Source organism: Heloderma suspectum, chromosome 4 (assembly GCF_057233095.1).
Source record: "Heloderma suspectum isolate Gila_16-S chromosome 4, 16-S_ref, whole genome shotgun sequence".
In the NCBI taxonomy this organism is placed as follows: Eukaryota; Metazoa; Chordata; class Lepidosauria; order Squamata; family Helodermatidae; genus Heloderma; species Heloderma suspectum.
Genome location: NC_139461.1, coordinates 27066310 through 27084323, shown reverse-complemented (window position 1 = coordinate 27084323; position 18014 = coordinate 27066310).

Below are 18014 nucleotides of genomic sequence, written 5' to 3'. Positions count from 1 at the left end.
CGGCCATGGCTGCCGCCATTTGCATACGTGCGTTTTTTGTTTTAAGTCAGCCGTGATAGGCTACGTAAACATTTATGTAGCCTATCATGGCTGACTGCAGGGATGCAAATGGCAGCAGCTATGGCCGCCGACATTTGCGTCCCTGTTAGCCAGCGGCCGGATGTCTGGCTGCTGGAGGAGCCGGCCGGCGGCTCCGCAGAATCGCTGCGGAGCACAGCCGGCCGGCCAGGATTCCGGGGGGGGGGGAGGAACGCCTCCCCCCAACCATAAACATAATCCGCGAAAGGTAAGTGCCTTTCGTACATCCCTACTGAAGTCTAGCTTGTAGGATTTTGAGGATAACTTTGCTGGCATGTGAAATGAGTGCAATTGTGCGGTGGTTTGAACACTCTTTGGCATTGCCCTTCTTTGGAATTGGAATGTCAAATGACCTTTTCCAGTCTTGTGGCCACTGTTGAGTGTTCCACATTTGTTGGCATATTGAGTGTAGCACTTTAACGGCATCATCTTTTAGAATTTTAAGTAGCTCAGCTGGAATACTGTCATCTCCACTAGGTTTGTTGTTAGTAATGCTTCCTAAGGCCCACTTGACTTCACTCTCGAGGATGTCCGGCTCAGGTTCAGTGAGCGCACTATCATGGCTATCAGGGACATTAAGTTCTTTCCTGTATAGTTCTTCTGTGTATTCTTGCCACCTCTTTTTAATCTCCTCTGCTTTTGTTAGGTCCCTGCCTTCTTGGTCCTTTATCATGCCCATCTTTGCACAAAACGTTCCCTTGAGATCTCCAATTTTCTTGAAGAGATCTCTAGTCTTTCCCATTCTGTTGTTTTCCTCGATTTCTTTGCATTGTTCATTTAAGAAGGCCTTCTTGTTTCTCCTTGCTATTCTCTGGAACTCTGCATTCAGTTGGGTATATCTTCCCCTTTCTCCCTTGCTTTTTGCTTCCCTTCTTTCCTCAGCTACTTGTAAAGCCTCATCAGACAGCCACTTTGCTTTCTTGCATTTCTTTTTCTTTGGGATGGATTGATTTGCTGCCTCCTGAACAATGTTATGGACCTCCATCCATAGTTCCTCAGGCACTTTGTCTATCAGGTCTAATCCCTTAAATCTATTCGTCACCTCCACTGTATATTCATAAGGGATATGATTTAGGTCATACCTGAATGGTTTAGTGGTTTTCCCTATGTTCTTCAATTTGAGCCGAAATTTTGCAACAAGAAGCTCATGATCTGAACCACAGTCAGCTCCAGGTCTTGTTTTGGCTGACTGAATAGAGCTTCATCATCTTTGGCTGCAAAGTACATAATCAATCTGATTTCAATATTGACCATCTGGTGATGTCCATGTGTAGAGTCGCCTCTTATGCTGTTGGAAAAGAGTAGGGGTGCACAAAAGCCACTTACCTGGTGTCGCAGCTTGCTTCGCGGTGGGGGGGAGGTGCTTCGCTGCTCCCCCCGAAGTTCAGGCTGGGTGGGGGGAGGCTTCCCGCCTCTCCCGGCCGAAATTCAGGCCGGGGAAGAGGCGCCTCGCCTCGCCCGGCCGCAAAATAAAAAGTTAAAAAAAAAACGCCCCTGTGATAGGCTACGTGACGATTAACGTAGCCTATGACAGCTAGATCTGCAAAGTCAGCCATGATAGGCTACGTTAATCGTCACGTAGCCTATCACGGGTGACTTAAAAAAAAAAAGTGCGTACGCAAATGGCGGCCCCCATAGGGAGCCGCCATTCGCGTTCCTTATTTGGTCGCTGTAGTCTACGTAAATCTTTACGTAGACTACGGCGAAAATAAGGGCAACACAAATAGCGTTGCCCTCATTTTCGCCGTAGTCTACGTGATCTTTACGTAGACTACAGCGACCAAATAAGGAACGTGAATGGTGGCTCCCTATGGGGCCCGCCATTAGCCGTACGCGCTTTTTTTTTTTTTTTAAGTCACCTGTGATAGGCTACGTAACGATTTATGTAGCCTATCACGGCTGACTTTGCAAATCTAGCCGTGATAGGCTACGTGAATCGTCACGTAGCCTATCACGGGGGTGTTTTTTGTTTTTTGTTTACTTTTATTGGAATGGCGGCGGCGGCAGCCGGTCGAAAGACCGGCTGCCGCCTCTGCCCCTGTCGAAGACCTGACGAACCGCCGCTGGGACCCGCCGCCGGGAGGGACATTCGGGAAAGGTAAGTCCCGTCCCGGGGGGGGTGCGGGGTGCGGGGGGGTGCGGAGAATTTCTCCCCAAAACTACTTCGGGGGGCCGAACACGTTGGCACTCAGCACCCCGAAGTTTCGGGGAGAAATTCTCCCCCATCCCTAGAAAAGAGTGTTTGCTATGACCAGTGTGTTCTCTTGGCAAAACTCTATTAGCCTTTGTCCTGCTTCATTTTGTACACCAAGGCCATGCTTGCCTGTTATCCTGGTTATTTCTTGACTTCCTACTTTAGCATTCCACTCCCCTATGATGAAGAGGACATCTTTTTTTGATGTTAGTTCTAGAAGTTGTTGTAGGTCTTCATAGAACCGATCAACCTCCGCCTCTTCCACCTCAGTGGTTGGGGCATAGACTTGAATTACTGTGATGTTGAATGGTTTGCCTTGGATTCGTACTGAGATCATTCTATCGTTTTTGAGATTGTACCCAATACTGCTTTCCCCACCCTTTTGTTGACTATGAGTGCTACTCCATTTCTTCTGAGGGATTCTTGCCCACAGTAGTAGATATAATAGTCACCTGAATTAAATTCGCCCTTGCCTGTCCATTTTAGTTCGCTGATTCCTAAGATGTTGATGTTCAATCTTGCCATCTCATGCTTGACTACCTCCAGCTTACCTTGATTCATTGACTTTACATTCCAGGTTCCTAAACAATATTGTTCTTTACAGCATCGGACTTTCTTTTTACCAGCAGACACATCCACAGCTGAGTGTCCTTTCGGCTTTGGCCCAGCCGCTTCACTCTTTCTGGCGCTACTTGGAAATACTCTCTGCTCTTCCCCAGTAGTATATTGGACACCTTCCGACCTGAGGGGCTCATCTTCCGGCGTCATCTCTTTTAGCCTTGTGATACGTTCCATGGGGTTTTCTTGGCAAGAATAGTTGAGTGGGTTGCCATTTCCTTCTCCAATGGACCACATTTTGTCAGAACTCTCCACCATGACCTGTCCCTCTTGGGTGGCCCTGCACGTATGGAAAACTACAAATGAAGATATGGAGGGATTTTCATGGGAAAAGGGAAAAAAATAAAGCTCACAATCTGATATGAACTCAAGTCAGAACAAGCGTCATGATGGAACTCTGAGAACTTCGGTAAGCTCGAGTTTTGCTGATTCACACATCCCTACCACAGACCCATTTGTTTAAACCCTATTAGGTACAAAGGATGGGGGTCTGATATTTAGAGCGAACAGGGCACATTGATGAGGGGACTGTGCCTGCTTCCCTTGCCTCAGCCTCTCCTGCCCAGTGCTTTTCCCACAGCCAGACTCCTATCTGAGAAAGGAGCACAGCTGGGTGAAGGTGAGGTTCAGTGAGAGGCTTAGGGGAGGTACATTGCAGGAACAGGTAGCCCTTCTTCACTTGTGCTCTCCCTTTGCTTTAAGTATTAGTAGGGATGGCGGAGAATTTCTCCCCGAAACTTCAGGGGGCCGAGCGCCAACGTGTTCGGCCCCCCGAACAAGTTTCGGGGAGAAATCATCCGAACCCCCCCTGCCCCCCACACCCCCCCCGGGATGGGACTTACCTTCACCGAATGTCCCTCCCGGTGGCTGGTCCGGCCGGCGGTTCAGCGGGTGTTCAAGCGGGGCAGGAGCGGCAGCCGGTCTTTCGACCGGCTGCCGCCGCTGCCATTGCAATCAAAGAAAAAAAAAAAACGCCCCCTGATAGGCTACGTGACGATTCACGTAGCCTATCACAGCTAGATTTGCAAAGTCAGCCGTGATAGGCTACGTCAATCGTCACGTAGCCTATCACGGGTGACTTTAAAAAAAAAAAAAAGCACGTACGGATAATGGTGGCCCCCATAGGGAGCCGCCATTCCCGTTCCTTATTTGGTTGCTGTAGTCTACGTAAATGTTTACGCTATTTGCGTTGCCCTTTTTTTGCCGTAGTCTACGTAAACATTTACGTAGACTACAGCAACTAAATAAGGAACACGAATGGCGGCTCCCTATGGGGGCCGCCATTAGCGTACGCTCTTTTTTTTTTAAAGTCACCCGTGATAGGCTACGTGACGATTGACGTAGCCTATCACGGCTGACTTTGCAGATCTAGCCGTGATAGGCTACGTGAATCGTTGTGTAGCCTATCAGGGGGCGTTTGTTTTTTTTAAAAAAAACTTTCGCGTTCGCGGCCGGGCGAGGCGGGAAGCTTCCTCCCCGGCCTGAATTTCGGCCGGGGTGAGGTGGGAAGCCTCCCCCCCCCAGCCTGAATTTCAGCCGGGGTGAGGCGGGAAGCCTCCCCCCCCCAGCCTGAATTTCAGCCGGGACGAGGCGGGAAGCCTCCCCCCCCGGCCTGAACTTCGCGGGGGGACCAGCGAAGCACCTCCCCCCCACCGCGAACGTCCTTCGACGACAGGTAAGGGACTTTCATCCACCCCTAAGTATTAGAGCCTCTCTTCTTGTTTTGCAGATTATTGAGGAAGATTTCAGTTTCAGCTGGCAAGTTCTCGGTCATGTTGTAGAAAGATTCCAGGGTTTGTTTACTTGCTGCATTTATATACATAAAGCACCAGGGTGCTTGAACCAGACACTGTAGCAGCAGGACCCTCAGCACCTTACTCCCTCTGAGGTGGCCACTAATGGATCACCCCCCAAAAGAGGAAATGTATCATCACAAATGGAAATAGCAATTTGCATAAAATTTCCCTATGCTAATGTATATGTAAAAATGCAAATTTAGACATAATTATTGTAATTTAAATAGAAATACAGCCCATCTCAGCATGCTGTGGATGACTGACTGGGTGACCTGTGTTCCTTGCTCAGTCTGATGTCCAGCTGCTAACTGTTGATGGACAGGCAAGAGTTATTGGCCTGAGTTATCCTTTGCTGCAGCACCACTCAGATAATGGAGAGACAGACAGACAGACAGACAGACAGACAGACTGCAGATCATCAGCCTAGGCCAACAAACAGAAGCCTGGCTGGCCTTGTGTTGCATAACTGCTGCTTCAGCTCTTCCATCTGAGCAACATGGTGCTAAGAGTAGACATACAAATTGCCTCACCATGGACTGCTGCCTTGTTCAGAAAAAAACTCTGGAAATTTAAAAAGGAGATGCTCTAGACACAGGCTCTATGGTTCCTGCCATAGAAGCCCCATTTCTAAAGCATCCTATGAAGCAGGCAGGAGCCTTCGAGCAATGCTTCCTAGGATGCTCTAGGAATGAGGCTTCAGTGGCAGGAACCATAGAGCCCATTCCTAGAGTGTTTCTTTTTTTCTTTCTTCTGGGGGCTTGGAGGGCCAGCTACATAAATTTTCTGTTCTGATGTAATGCCCCCCACATGTTCATACAGGATTTTGCAGTACGGTGACATTCAATGTTAGGTCCATTTTGTTTATATGGCACTATTATACTCAAAGCCGGCTCAATGTGTGACCCACCAAACTTGTCTACCACCCAGACATGGTGACCCACTGGGCACTCAATAAACCTGTTTTCACTGCCAACCTGTGACTGCACAAAGAAGAGGTTGTCAAGCACCTTGTAGGCCCAGATACAGGGCTGGAGAGCTGCATTTTGCTTTGCACATTCCACGTTGTTCAGGTCTGTTATACATGGGGACATAGTCCCAGAGCATGGTCTGAAAGCAAATGATGCTATAACTTTACTGAATCTACACAGGTCTGCCTATTGCTGATGCATGTATGGAAGACCATATTAAAGTAATATGTATCAAGGCTGGCTCCAGGTTTGAGGGACCTGTCAGCAAAGCATCCTCTAGGATGCCTACATTGATGGACATGTGGCCTTACCTGGTGGTAAGACATGGAGGAGGTGTTTTCCCAGGCTAGTCCAGACATGACTAGGCCAGCTTCTCAGGTTACAAACATCCAGTTGGCTGAGGATGAGGGTCCCTCTTCACCCCACCTCCCATGAGAGACAGTGAACAGAAGGAGGAGGGGTTTAGGGAGTCTGATCTAATAGACTCCAGATGCAGGTGCAGAGCAACGAGAGAGAAGGCAGGGGTGGAACTTAGACGGTCTACCCAATTGGCCTTGCGTGAAAAGCTGCGCTCAGAGGCCTCACAAGAGAGAGGGACCCCCCCTTAAGTTAGTCTAAGACCTCTGCCTTCTTCAAACAGTGGGCAGCTCTTGTAACTTCCTTTTGAATTCCCCTGAAGGCATTCTTTTGTAGAATAAGAGTCACTGAGAATTTGCATCTGTATGACCTTGTGAAGTAATGGATTAAAAGCTGTAGACTGAAGCCTCTCATCTGTGTTTAAGTGTAAGTTAAGTCTAAGTTGGCTGTCTAAGTTCTGCTCCGCCTTCTCTCTCTTTTATCTATGCCTGCAGCTGGCATTTATTAGATCAAACTCCCTAAACCCCGCTTCCTTTTGTTCACTGTCTCTCACGGAGGGAGGGCGTGAAGGGGGGACCCTCATCCTCAGCCAGTTGGATGTTTGTAACTTGAGAAGCCAGCTCAGTCATGTCTGGACTAGGGATGTATGAAAGTTCCGCTGTGGATCTCGGGGAGGCCGAATGCCAGCGCATTTGGCCCCCCAAAATCGGTGGCGGAACGGCCCGCCACCCACGGGATGGGACTTACCCGGGGCGGATCTTCCTGGCAGTGGCGGCTCCGGTGGTGGCTGCGGCGGCGGCTGCAGCGGCAGTTCGGCGGTGGCGGCTGCGGCGGCTGCGGCGGCTGCGGCGGCGGGTCTTCTGACTGGCTGCCGCCACCGCCATTTCCAAGTTTTAAAAAAAACCAACAAAAAAACATGATAGGCTACATAAAGATTTACGTAGCCTATCACGGCTAAATGTTAAAAAACACCATGATAGGCTACGTAAATCTTTACATAGCCTATCACAGCTGATTAAAACAACAACAACAATGCACGTACGCAAATGGCGGCGCCCATGGGCGCCGCCATTTGCGTTCCTTATTTTGGCACGTCTTAGTCTACGTAAACATTTTTTTTAAAAAAAATGTTTAAAAAATGTTTAAAATGTTTAAAAAATGGCGGCCCATGGGCGCTGCCGTTTGTGTACGCGTGTTTTTTTGTTTTTGTTTTAATCAGCCATGATGGGCTACGTAAACATTTACGTAGCCTATCACAGCTGACTGCAGGGACGCAAACGGCGGCGTCTACAGCTGCCACCATTTGCGTCCCTGCTACCCAGCGCCCGGATGTCCGGCCGCTGGCAGAGCCGGCCGGCGGCTCCGCAGAATCCCTGCGGAGCGGAGCCGGCTGGCCAGGATTCCTTGGGGGGAGGAATGGAGCACCTCCCCCCCTGGCCAGAATTTTGGGGGGAGGGACGGAGTGCCTCGCCCCCAGCATCAGCATAATCCACAAACAGGTAAGTGACTTTCGTACATCCCTAGTCTGGACTAGCCTGGGAAAACACCTCCCCCCATGTCTGGCGGTTCTCCTTCAGAATCTGAACTGCTATCCCACTCCCTGCACTCAGAAACACCCCTGACAGGCACCCAGAATAGTATTTTAGGACCCTGGTGGGCCCTAAAAGAGCCCTGGGACCCTAGCAGAAGGCACTGGGCCTGACGTGTATGCTGCGTTCACTTCCTTGGAAGAAAGGTGGGATATAAATATAAGCAATAATAGCTATATCTGCCCTGATCCAGCTGTAGTCATGCTTTTAAAAGGTATTTCTATGAATTGGCTCTCTCATAATACTACACCTTGGGGTCATCCCATGAAGTGGGAGATTCAGGACAGATAAAGGAAGTCCTGCTTCACACAGTGCATAGTCAAACTATGGAATTCACTACCACAAGATGTAGTGATGGCTACCAATTTGGATGGCTTTAAAAGGGGGTTAGACTAGACAAATTCCTGGAGGAGAGGGCTATCAACGGTTACTAGTCCTGATGGTTATGTGCTACCTCAAGTACCTTAGGCAGTATGCCTATGTACACCAGTTTTTGGTGCTGTTGCACTCATGTCGTGCTTGTGGGTTTCCCATGGGCAGCTTGTTGGCCACAGTGTGAACATAATTCTGGACTAGATGGACCCTTGGTCTGATCCAGCATGGCTCTTCTTATGTTCTTATATTATGTTCCTCAGTTGTGCCAGAATGTAGGTAGGGATATGCATTCAACTGTGCATCATGCTAAAAGCAATTCAGTGCAGATAGACAGCATCCTGCATTTGGATGCACATCTGATTTGTTATTCCACGGTTTCTGATACAGCAAGTGTTACGCAGATAGATCTCCTAAGCTGGATCAAGGAAACCAGAATGGACGTGGGTTCATGAGCAATTTACTCCGAGCTGGCTGTGTTTGGAGATCGTAGGGATATACTACAACGTGGCCATCTAGCAGCCACCCCGGAGCTTATCAGGAAAAAACGAATTTCCTGAGACTGCTCAAAGTCCTATTCTTTTCCTTAAGTTGGGTTCTCCCCAGGATAGATGCTGTGTGCCCCAACCCCCACATTTACCTCGGGTATGCTAGCTCTGCCCAGGGGTGTGCCTTTCACCAAAACCTCGGTCAAGGGGTGTGTGTCTTGTGTGTTTCCCACCCCTGCACATAACAATTAGTGTCTACTCAAAAGTAACTCCTGTTATGGTCAATGAGGCTTCTCTCCTGAATACCCAGATCAGAATTTACAGAGCTGAACTGAATACAGAGTTTGAAGCACTGATTCCTTAAAGCCTGTAAAGCGCTTTACCAAACCTGCCATTCTCCATGGCTTGGTTTATTGCCTTAGGAAGTAACTACTTTACACCTTCAGTATAGAGCTCCTGCAGTTAGAAAGGGGGCTGGTTTCCCATCCCTGTGTTCCCCCACACACACCTTTCCCAGAACAAGCATATGTGTGTCTACTCGGAAGTAACTCCCATTGTGCTCAATGAGGCTTGCTCCTGAAATGCAGGTGCATCTGGAGTTTCAGGGGAAAGGAGAAAGGCGGGAAGAGGGAGGGAAGCCACTCTTATTGGTTGAGCAGCCCATGCCAGTCAGGTGATGTTCACTCCAACCCACACCACGAAGTATGTTCTGTGAAGTGATTTTTACTGGTGTGGAGTACTTGCTCGTGGAGCCCTGCATGGAACAAAGTGCAGCAAAGCTGATTCCTTTAAAAAAAAAAAATCCAGTACTCCTCCATTCACTTCTCCTTCTGTTGTCATGGAGATGTGGTCATGGTCTTTGCATAGAAGAGAGCATATCCAAGGCCATTCTCAAATACAATCCTAAAATTCCAGACACGGGAGACTGGGTGGATGGGGACAGGCCCAGCAGATTTGATAAACATCAACAGCTTTGACCAGTTTCAGATCATAAACAATCTCATCACGTTGTTACAACAAGCCGGAAAATGGATATCATGGAATACACCACATCCTGGTAGTTATAAATGGCCCATGGCCCATGATTATACAGTTCAAGTCAAAGCCCCGATGGTCATTCCATGGAAAAGGGCAGCATGCATGAGGACAAAGTCCATCATTTTATTATGTAAAGAACCCATTTGATCTAGGAAGTGGTCTGGGTTTGGCTGCTTTCACATGGGTTTGGAAATGTCCTTGTTATGTAAGTCTGAAATGAGATCAGATGGCAAGGCCCAAGAATGCATTTCCAGGGATTTAACACAAGTGTCCAACGCCTATGGGGTGAAATGGTACAGTGGTACATTGACTAAAACAACAGCACTATGGCACTGAGTTGTATGCAATGTTAGTCCTACTTAGAGTAGACCCATTAAAATGAATGGACTTAACTTAGATTTATAATGGAGACAACATATTGCTTTGTAGTGACCTACTCCTAATTAACTTTATTGCCCTTCAGTTCTAAAGCACCTTTAGGTTTCACAATGCACTACCAATTCTGATCTAATTTAGGGTTGGAATGGTGTCATAGATAAAATAGGATAGAAATTGGCAGAAATGGTGAAACCTTTGGAGTATAGTCAGTTAAGAGATGGTAGGAAACAGAATTCCCCTTCATGGATCACTGCCTTGTTGTGGCGAAGGGGCTTGCGTAACTCAGTGAAGCCATATGCCGTGCAGGGCCACCCAAGATGGACAGGTCATGGTGGAGAGTTCTGACAAAATGTGGTCCACTGGAGAAGGAAATGGCAACCCACTCCAGTATTCTTGCCAAGAAAACCCCATGGAACGTATCACAAGGCTAAAAGATATGACGCCGGAAGATGAGCCCCTCAGGTCAGAAGGTGTCCAATATACTACTGGGGAAGAGCAGAGGGAATTTCCAAGTAGCGCCAGAAATAGTGAAGCGGCTGGGCCAAAGCTGAAAGGACACCCATAATCAATTCAGATTGATTATGTACTTTGCAGCCAAAGATGGAGAAGCTCTATACAGTCAGTAAAAACAAGACCTGGAGCTGACTGTGGCTCAGATCATGAGCTTCTTATTGCAACATTTCAGCTTAAATTGAACAACGTAGGGAAAACCACTAAACCATTCAGGTATGACCTAAATCATATTCCTTATGAATATACAGTGGAGGTGACGAATAGATTTAAGGGATTAGACCTGATAGACAGAGTGCCTGAGGAACTATGGATGGAGGTCCGTAACATTGTTCAGGAGGCAGCAACTCAATCCATCCCAAAGAAAAAGAAATGCAAGAAAGCCAAGTGGCCGTCTGATGAGGCTTTACAAGTAGCTGAGGAAAGAAGGGAAGCAAAAAGCAAGGGAGAAAGGGGAAGATATATCCAACTGAATGCAGATTTCCATAGAATAGCAAGGAGAGACAAGAAGGCCTTCTTAAATGAACAATGCAAAGAAATCGAGGAAAACAACAGAATGGGAAAGACTAGAGATCTGTTCAAGAAAATCGGAGATCTCAAGGGAACGTTTTGTGCAAAGACGGGCATGATAAAGGACAAAGAAGGCAGGGACCTAACAAAAGCAGATGAGATTAAGAAGAGGTGGAAAGAATACATAGAAGAACTATACAGGAAATAACTTAATGTCCCTGATAGCCATGATAGTGCACTCACTGAACTTGAGCTGGACATCCTCGAGAGTGAAGTCAAGTGGGCCTTAGGAAGCATTACTAACAACAAAGCTAGCGGAAATGACAGTATTCCAGCTGAGCTATTTAAGATCCTAAAAGATGATGCTGTTAAAGTGCTGCACTCAATATGCCAACAAATGTGGAACACTCAACAGTGGCCACAAGACTGGAAAAGGTCAGTTTACATTCCAATTCCAAAGAAGGGCAACGCCAAAGGGTGTTCAAACAGCAGTACAATTGCGCTCATTTCACATGCCAGCAAGGTAATGCTCAAAATCCTACAAGCTAGGCTTCAGCAGTATGTGAACCGAGAACTACCGGAAGTACAAGCTGGGTTTCGAAGAGGCAGAGGAACTAGAGATCAAATTGCCAACATTCGCTGGATCATGGAGAAAGCAAGAGAATTCCAGAAAAACGTCTATTTCTGCTTCATTGACTATGCTAAAGCCTTTGATTGTGTGGATCATAACAAACTCTGGCAAATTCTGAAAGAGATGGGAGTACTAGACCACCTTACCTGTCCCCTGAGAAACCTGTACAAGGTCAAAAAGCAACAGTAAGAACCGGATATGGAACAACCAATTGGTTCAAAATTGGGAAAGGAGTACAACAAGGCTGTATATTGTCGCCCTGCTTATTTAATTTATACGCAGAGTACATCATGAGAAACGCCGGGTTGGATGAATCACAGGTCGGAATTAAGATTGCTGGGAGAATTATCAACAACCTCAGATATGCAGATGATACCACTCTAATGGCAGAAAGTGAAGAGGATCTAAAGAGCCTCTTGTTGAGAGTGAAAGTGGAGAGTGCAAAAGCTGGTTTGAAATGCAACATTAAAAAAACTAAGATCATGGCATCTGGCCCCATCACTTCCTGGCATATAGAAGGAAACAGTGACAGATTTTATTTTCTTGGGCTCCAAGATCACCGCAGACGGTGACTGTAGCCATGAAATTAGAAGACGCTTGCTCCTTGGGAGGAAAGCTATGGCAAACCTAGACAACATAGTAAGAAGCAGAGACATCACCTTGCCAACAAAGGTCCGTCTAATCAAAGCTATGGTTTTCCCAGTAGCAACGTATGGCTGTGAGAGCTGGAATATAAGGAAGGCTGAGCGCTGAAGAATTGCTGCTTTCGAACTGTGGTGCTGGAGAAGACTCTTACGAGTCCCCTGGACTGCAAGGAGGTCAAGTCAGTCCATCCTAAGGAAATCAACCCTGAGTGCTCATTGGAAGGACAGATACTGAAGCTGAAGCTCCAATATTTTGGCCACCTAATGTGAAGAGAAAACTCCCTGGAAAAGACCCTGATGCTGGGAATGATTGAAGGCAAAAGAAGGGGACGGCAGAGGATGAGATGGCTAGATAGCATCACTGATGCAATGAATATGGACTTGAGCACACTCCGGGAGAGAGCGCAGGACAGGAAAGCCTGGCGTGCTACGGTCCATGGGGTCACGAAGAGTCGGACATGAATGAACGACTGAACAACAACAGGAAAGAGAATTGGTCACCATTTATTAATTTTATGAAGTGGTGTTGTAACCTTGATATGAATGGTTATAATTCATTCAGTTTGAAGTAAATAAGAACAAGTACATAGTACATGAAGGTGTAGAGTGCAATCCTAACACTCTGGATATGCTTGGTGGAGGGGGTTAGAACATGGCAGAAGGGCTGTTATCGGAGGTATTCCAACTGGCGGTAGTTGGCATAGGGCCCCGAAATGGATTTTTCAGGGAGCAGGGATGAGCTAGCTTTGAACCGCTGTATCCTGAGATGGCTCCTATCTGAGTCTATTAGCTACACAAACTGGGCCATGGCTAATTCTCCACCACCATTGCTTAGGTTAGGGGAGGGGGAGTTACAATGATCCTCCCTGCATGCATGCACGCTTTCGTCGTTGGCTGGTACAAGCCCAAAGGGCTTGGGATGTGGCAGGAGGTCCATTGCTCCACTGCTCTGCAGCCTTACTTAGAGAACAATCCTATGTCCTCTAGACAGCATCTGGGGGAGACAGGATTTTTCAGTTTCCCAGCTCTGAGCTCACAGACAGCGCTATGAGCTTGTAGCCAGGAAACCATGCTCCCCGCCCCCTCCCCACGGAAAGAAACACACCGTCGCCACCTCCGTGCTTGTAACACGGAGCATGGAAGGGTGAACATGGGGTATTTATTTATTTATTTATTTATTACATTTCTGTACTGCCCAATAGCCAGAGCTCTCTGGATGGTTTACAAAGATTAAAAACATTAAAAATACAATATACAGAGATTACAAACCTTTTACATAAAAAACCATGAACAGACAATATACACAAAAAGAAACATATATCTAAAACAACTTCAAACAAGCAATCTCAAAAGTGAACAACTATAACCGTAAAACATTCCAGGATCGATTAAAACTTATCATATGCTGCTGAATGCCTGGGAGAAGAGAAAGGTCTTAACCTGGCGCCAAAAAGATAACAATGTTGGTGCCAGGTGGGCTTTGTCACGGAGATCTTTTGGGGGCTACCACCAAAAGGCTCTCTCCCTTTTGTTCCTGGGGGCGGAGATAGGAGTAAACTACGGAAGCTGTTTAGACAGCTTCCTATGTGATCTCCAGCCCCGTTCCCCCCCCCACAAAAGCTGCATTTAGACATGCGAAAATGCGTCTCCTTCATGCTGCATCAGATAGGCGGTCACCTTCAACTTCAGGGGAGGTCGGGGGCACCTGTCTATCTCTATGGGATTGCTCCCTTAAGGAGTGTTCTGCCCATGTATAACAGTGCAATCCCATACATGTCTATTCAGAAGTAAGCCTCACTGAGTTCAAAAAGACTTAATCCCAGGTAAATGTATATAGGGTTGCAGCTTTAGATCTGTGTATTTATTAGTTACAATCATATTTCGATGCACTTTAATCATAGGTATTTTCACTAGTGGTAGCACTTTAATTGTAAGTATTAACATTCATGGTAGGGGGTTCTGAATATTTGCACTGGATATTGGTGTTTGTATTCAGTAATATCTATGATTTTGTATTCATTGGTGTCAGCATTTGATCAATTTAAGCCCCCTAAATATTTAATATGTAATATTTTTCTATATGTAATATATTATATTTAGAGATTCTTATGTAATATTTATGACTTTTTAATGAGAATTGTATTATATTTATGCTTGAATTTAAAAGAAAGAAAGAAAAGAAACAAGGAATTTGCACAATGTAGCCAGCGAGCAACGCAATAGATATTTCTCAGCCTGGGTTCTCCAAGGCTGGACTTAATATTGCCCCACATGGTACTTTCTAGATGCCATTACAGGAGCGGAAGTCATCTGTTTCCCTTTTCTGCACTGAGACGGAAAGCATCCAGTACAAATATTGACCCCCAACAGGGTAGCAAAGATGAATTGATTTGGTGACCATTTTCAGCAACTTAAAATACTCCCCAAGTAAGAAGCACAAGCATCTGTAAAGCAAAGGGATAAGATACTTTTAGCCAGTCTCCCTCAAGTGAATTTTCCCCATATAATCCTCTCTGGGCTTTGAGGTCAGCTGGATGGGCACTTGAAGGATGCCATCATTGGCAGAGGTTTTAAAAAATCTGTAACTCATTGCAGGGAGTTTCTTGGGAGCAGCACCCAAGTTGTGGAATTCTCTCCCCACCAAGCTCAGGTTGGCTCCTATGTTACATACCTTTTGGCACCAACTAAAGGCTTTCCTTTTTCAGCAAGCCTTTGGGTAATGGTTGCTTGACGGTAATCATTGTATGTCTCTGTTTCTAAATTGCATTTGCTGTTATTTGATTGTTGGGGCCTGCCCCGAGATCACACATGATAAGGGGCAGGATATAAAATGCATAAATAAACAAAACAATAATAATAAATTTGTGCCACTGTATCTCTCTGCAGTGCCCTAGCCACACTCATTATTTGCTGGTGTAGCACATTTTCTGCTGTGCAGCTGGCCAGTTTCTGCTCCCCTGCCATCGGCCTCTCTTTGCTGGCCAAGCAGGAGTGACAGGGCCTGGATCAAGGGTGGGCATGGTCAGTCACCTGTCAAGGGCCCACACCCCAGCAGGGGCCCACTGACAAGAGCCCTTGGACTTGCTCTTCCTCTTCCCCTTTGCAGGTGAGTGTCATGATATTTTCAAGGGGACAGCAGCAGTCCCTGCTTCTTTATTCTAGTAGCCTTCAGTGCAGCCCAGGGGAGGCTGGTGGCTCCAGCCACCACCTTGGAGAGCTCCTTTAGAATTCTGCCTGAAACCTGGAGCGGATTCATCGCCCTACTGACATCGGAGCCACCAGCCTCCACTGGTGCAGCCTGAAATCTCGTATGCATCTAGCAAGATCTAACCGAGCCTTCTCCAACCTGGCGCCCCCCAGATGTTTTGGACTTCAGCTCCCATCAGCCCTTGCCAACATGGCCAATGGTCAGGAATCCTGGAACTTGTAGTTCAAAACATCTGGAGGGCACCAGGTTAGGGAAGGCTGGTCTAACTCAATTGAGGCTGCAACCCTCTACACACTTACCTGGCAGTAAGTCTCATTCAGCTCAGCGAGACTTACTTTGGAGTAGACCTGCATAGACTTGTGGTATATGTCTCCTTAAGATCCAGTCCACCTTACAACATGCAGGCTGGGCCTTTTTCACCATGCACAACAAAATCCTCTTCTCTCCTCCTACCACCTTTTTGCTTAACATCCAGACCGCAGAAGAGACCTGCGGAGCTCCGAAGTTTGAGTTCTAAGGTTTGCTCACTATTTGTTGGTGATATTTCATTTGCATATGGAGAAAGAGAGAAAGAGGGAGAGGGAGAGGGAGAGACAGAGATTGTTTATAGGAATATTTGTGTTAAGTGTTTGGGGTCAGTCTATATTATCTCCAGAGATCCTTTACCCTTCAGTGCTGCTGAGTACAAAGAGACTGAGGATTTCCCCCAGTGCAGTCTTTTGGGCCAGTTACCCAAAGGTTATATTGAATTGGTATCCTTTGGTTTACAAGGCTTGAGGGGGAGGAGGAAATAGATCTGGGGGAAGGGTGACTCTAAGATGAAAGGAGAGCAGCTTTTGTGTTGCATAAGATCTGCTGAGTAGCTGAGAGGAAGCAAGGTTTGCTTGGAGTCCTGCTGTTGCTGGCCTTCATCCTGAGCACAGTGTAAATAAACCTTTATAAAAGGAACATCACGAGTCTCCAGTAGCCTCCTTCCAGGAAACGGAAGTCTGCATAAGCGCTGAAGACCTGGGAAATTCTCCCCTCTCTGGACTGGGTGCAGGAGTGTAACAATATCCTGCTTTTTAGACCACTGCATCCCACCCGAAGTGGCTTACAAAAACAATATACAGCAAAAATTATGAAATTAAAATCCAGTAAAAACTAGATAAAAAACACAGAGTGCAAGTGCAGGGCACAATCAGTAAAAGCACAGTCATCCAACAAGAGGAGAAAAGTGGCTTAACCTCCTCCTCCCCCTGCCCCCCGCCTAAGTCTGAAGCTCAAACGAGAGGGAGTCAATCCAGAGCTTACAAGGAAAAGCTTTCACAATCTCCGTGCCGCAACCGAGAAGTCCCTGCACTACATTCCAGTTATTTATTTATTTATTTAGATGCCTCTCCATCCAAAAAAATGCATCCAAGGCTGCAGTTAACCAGAAGGCAATGGGATTCAGAGGATGGATTTATGTTGTTCATATGGCTCGAGTAGTGCTACAATAGTGCAAACAAAATAAAGGCACTTCTATAGTGTAGGCCAGGAGCAGGCAAAAGGTAGATTGGGATCTAGTGATAGATGTCTGAGTGACTTGCAGTAGATAAGCAAATATCTCCAACCCCCAATTTTTAAACAATCACAACAACAAAATCACACACACACACACACACACACACGGTGCTGCACCCTAAATTATACTGCTGAAAATAAGAAAACTTCTGATTAAACCAGAAGTTGTTTGTTGTGTGGAAGGACCATGAGCTCCTTCAATTCTCAAAACAAATTTTTGTACTCTGAAAAAATTCTTTAATTCTAAGTGTATTTCTTTTGCACCAGGTTCCGGTTGATGGAACCTGGGATGCTAATAAATCTTACAAACCTGAAGTCTGCCCTCCCTTGGTGTAAGCCTTGGCTTTTGCCAACTTCCTTACACAATCCTATGCATGTTTAGACAGAAAAAAGTCCTACAACTCCCAGCATGCCTGAGCTAGACATGCTTAATGGGGGACGCTGGGAGTTGTAGGACTTTTTTTCTGTCTAAACATGCATAGGCTTGCACCCTAAATGTACAAACACACACAAATAAGAAACAATTGTCTAGGTGAGCCATCACCATCCAACGTTCAGACATGTAAGGCAAGAATGGGACAACCCATGATGTATAAGGAACAACCAAAGGCACTTTCCATGAACACTTCTCAGGAGAAATGAAATGCGGTGGCTCCACAGTGAAACAACACCACCTTACGTGAGGAACTTGAAACAAGTCTGAGGGAAGTGAATTTTTTTACTCCAAGGACAAGAGCGGCTCCTTTGTCTGGTAGGCAGAGTCCCTTTCTTGCTGTTCCCCCCTCTTGGGTCATGCCCTTGAACTGAAGTTCCTACAAAATGCTTTCAAGTGGCTATTAGTGCTTGGAATAACCAAAGAACATTACTATGTTGGTATCCTTTTGGTCAGCATGACTCTGTCAAGTTCCCCTTTTGTCTCCCAGAAAAGCAATTGTGGAAAAAGAAAAGCTCTGGTAGTGGTAGGACCTTAATCTTTCCTGAGAACATTGCATAATGTGACTCATAAAAGGATGAAGGGGTTGCCAGGGCCCCCACATCTACTGGGTTTTTATGTGTTGATTAGTATGTGCTTTCTGGACAAACACTGCTT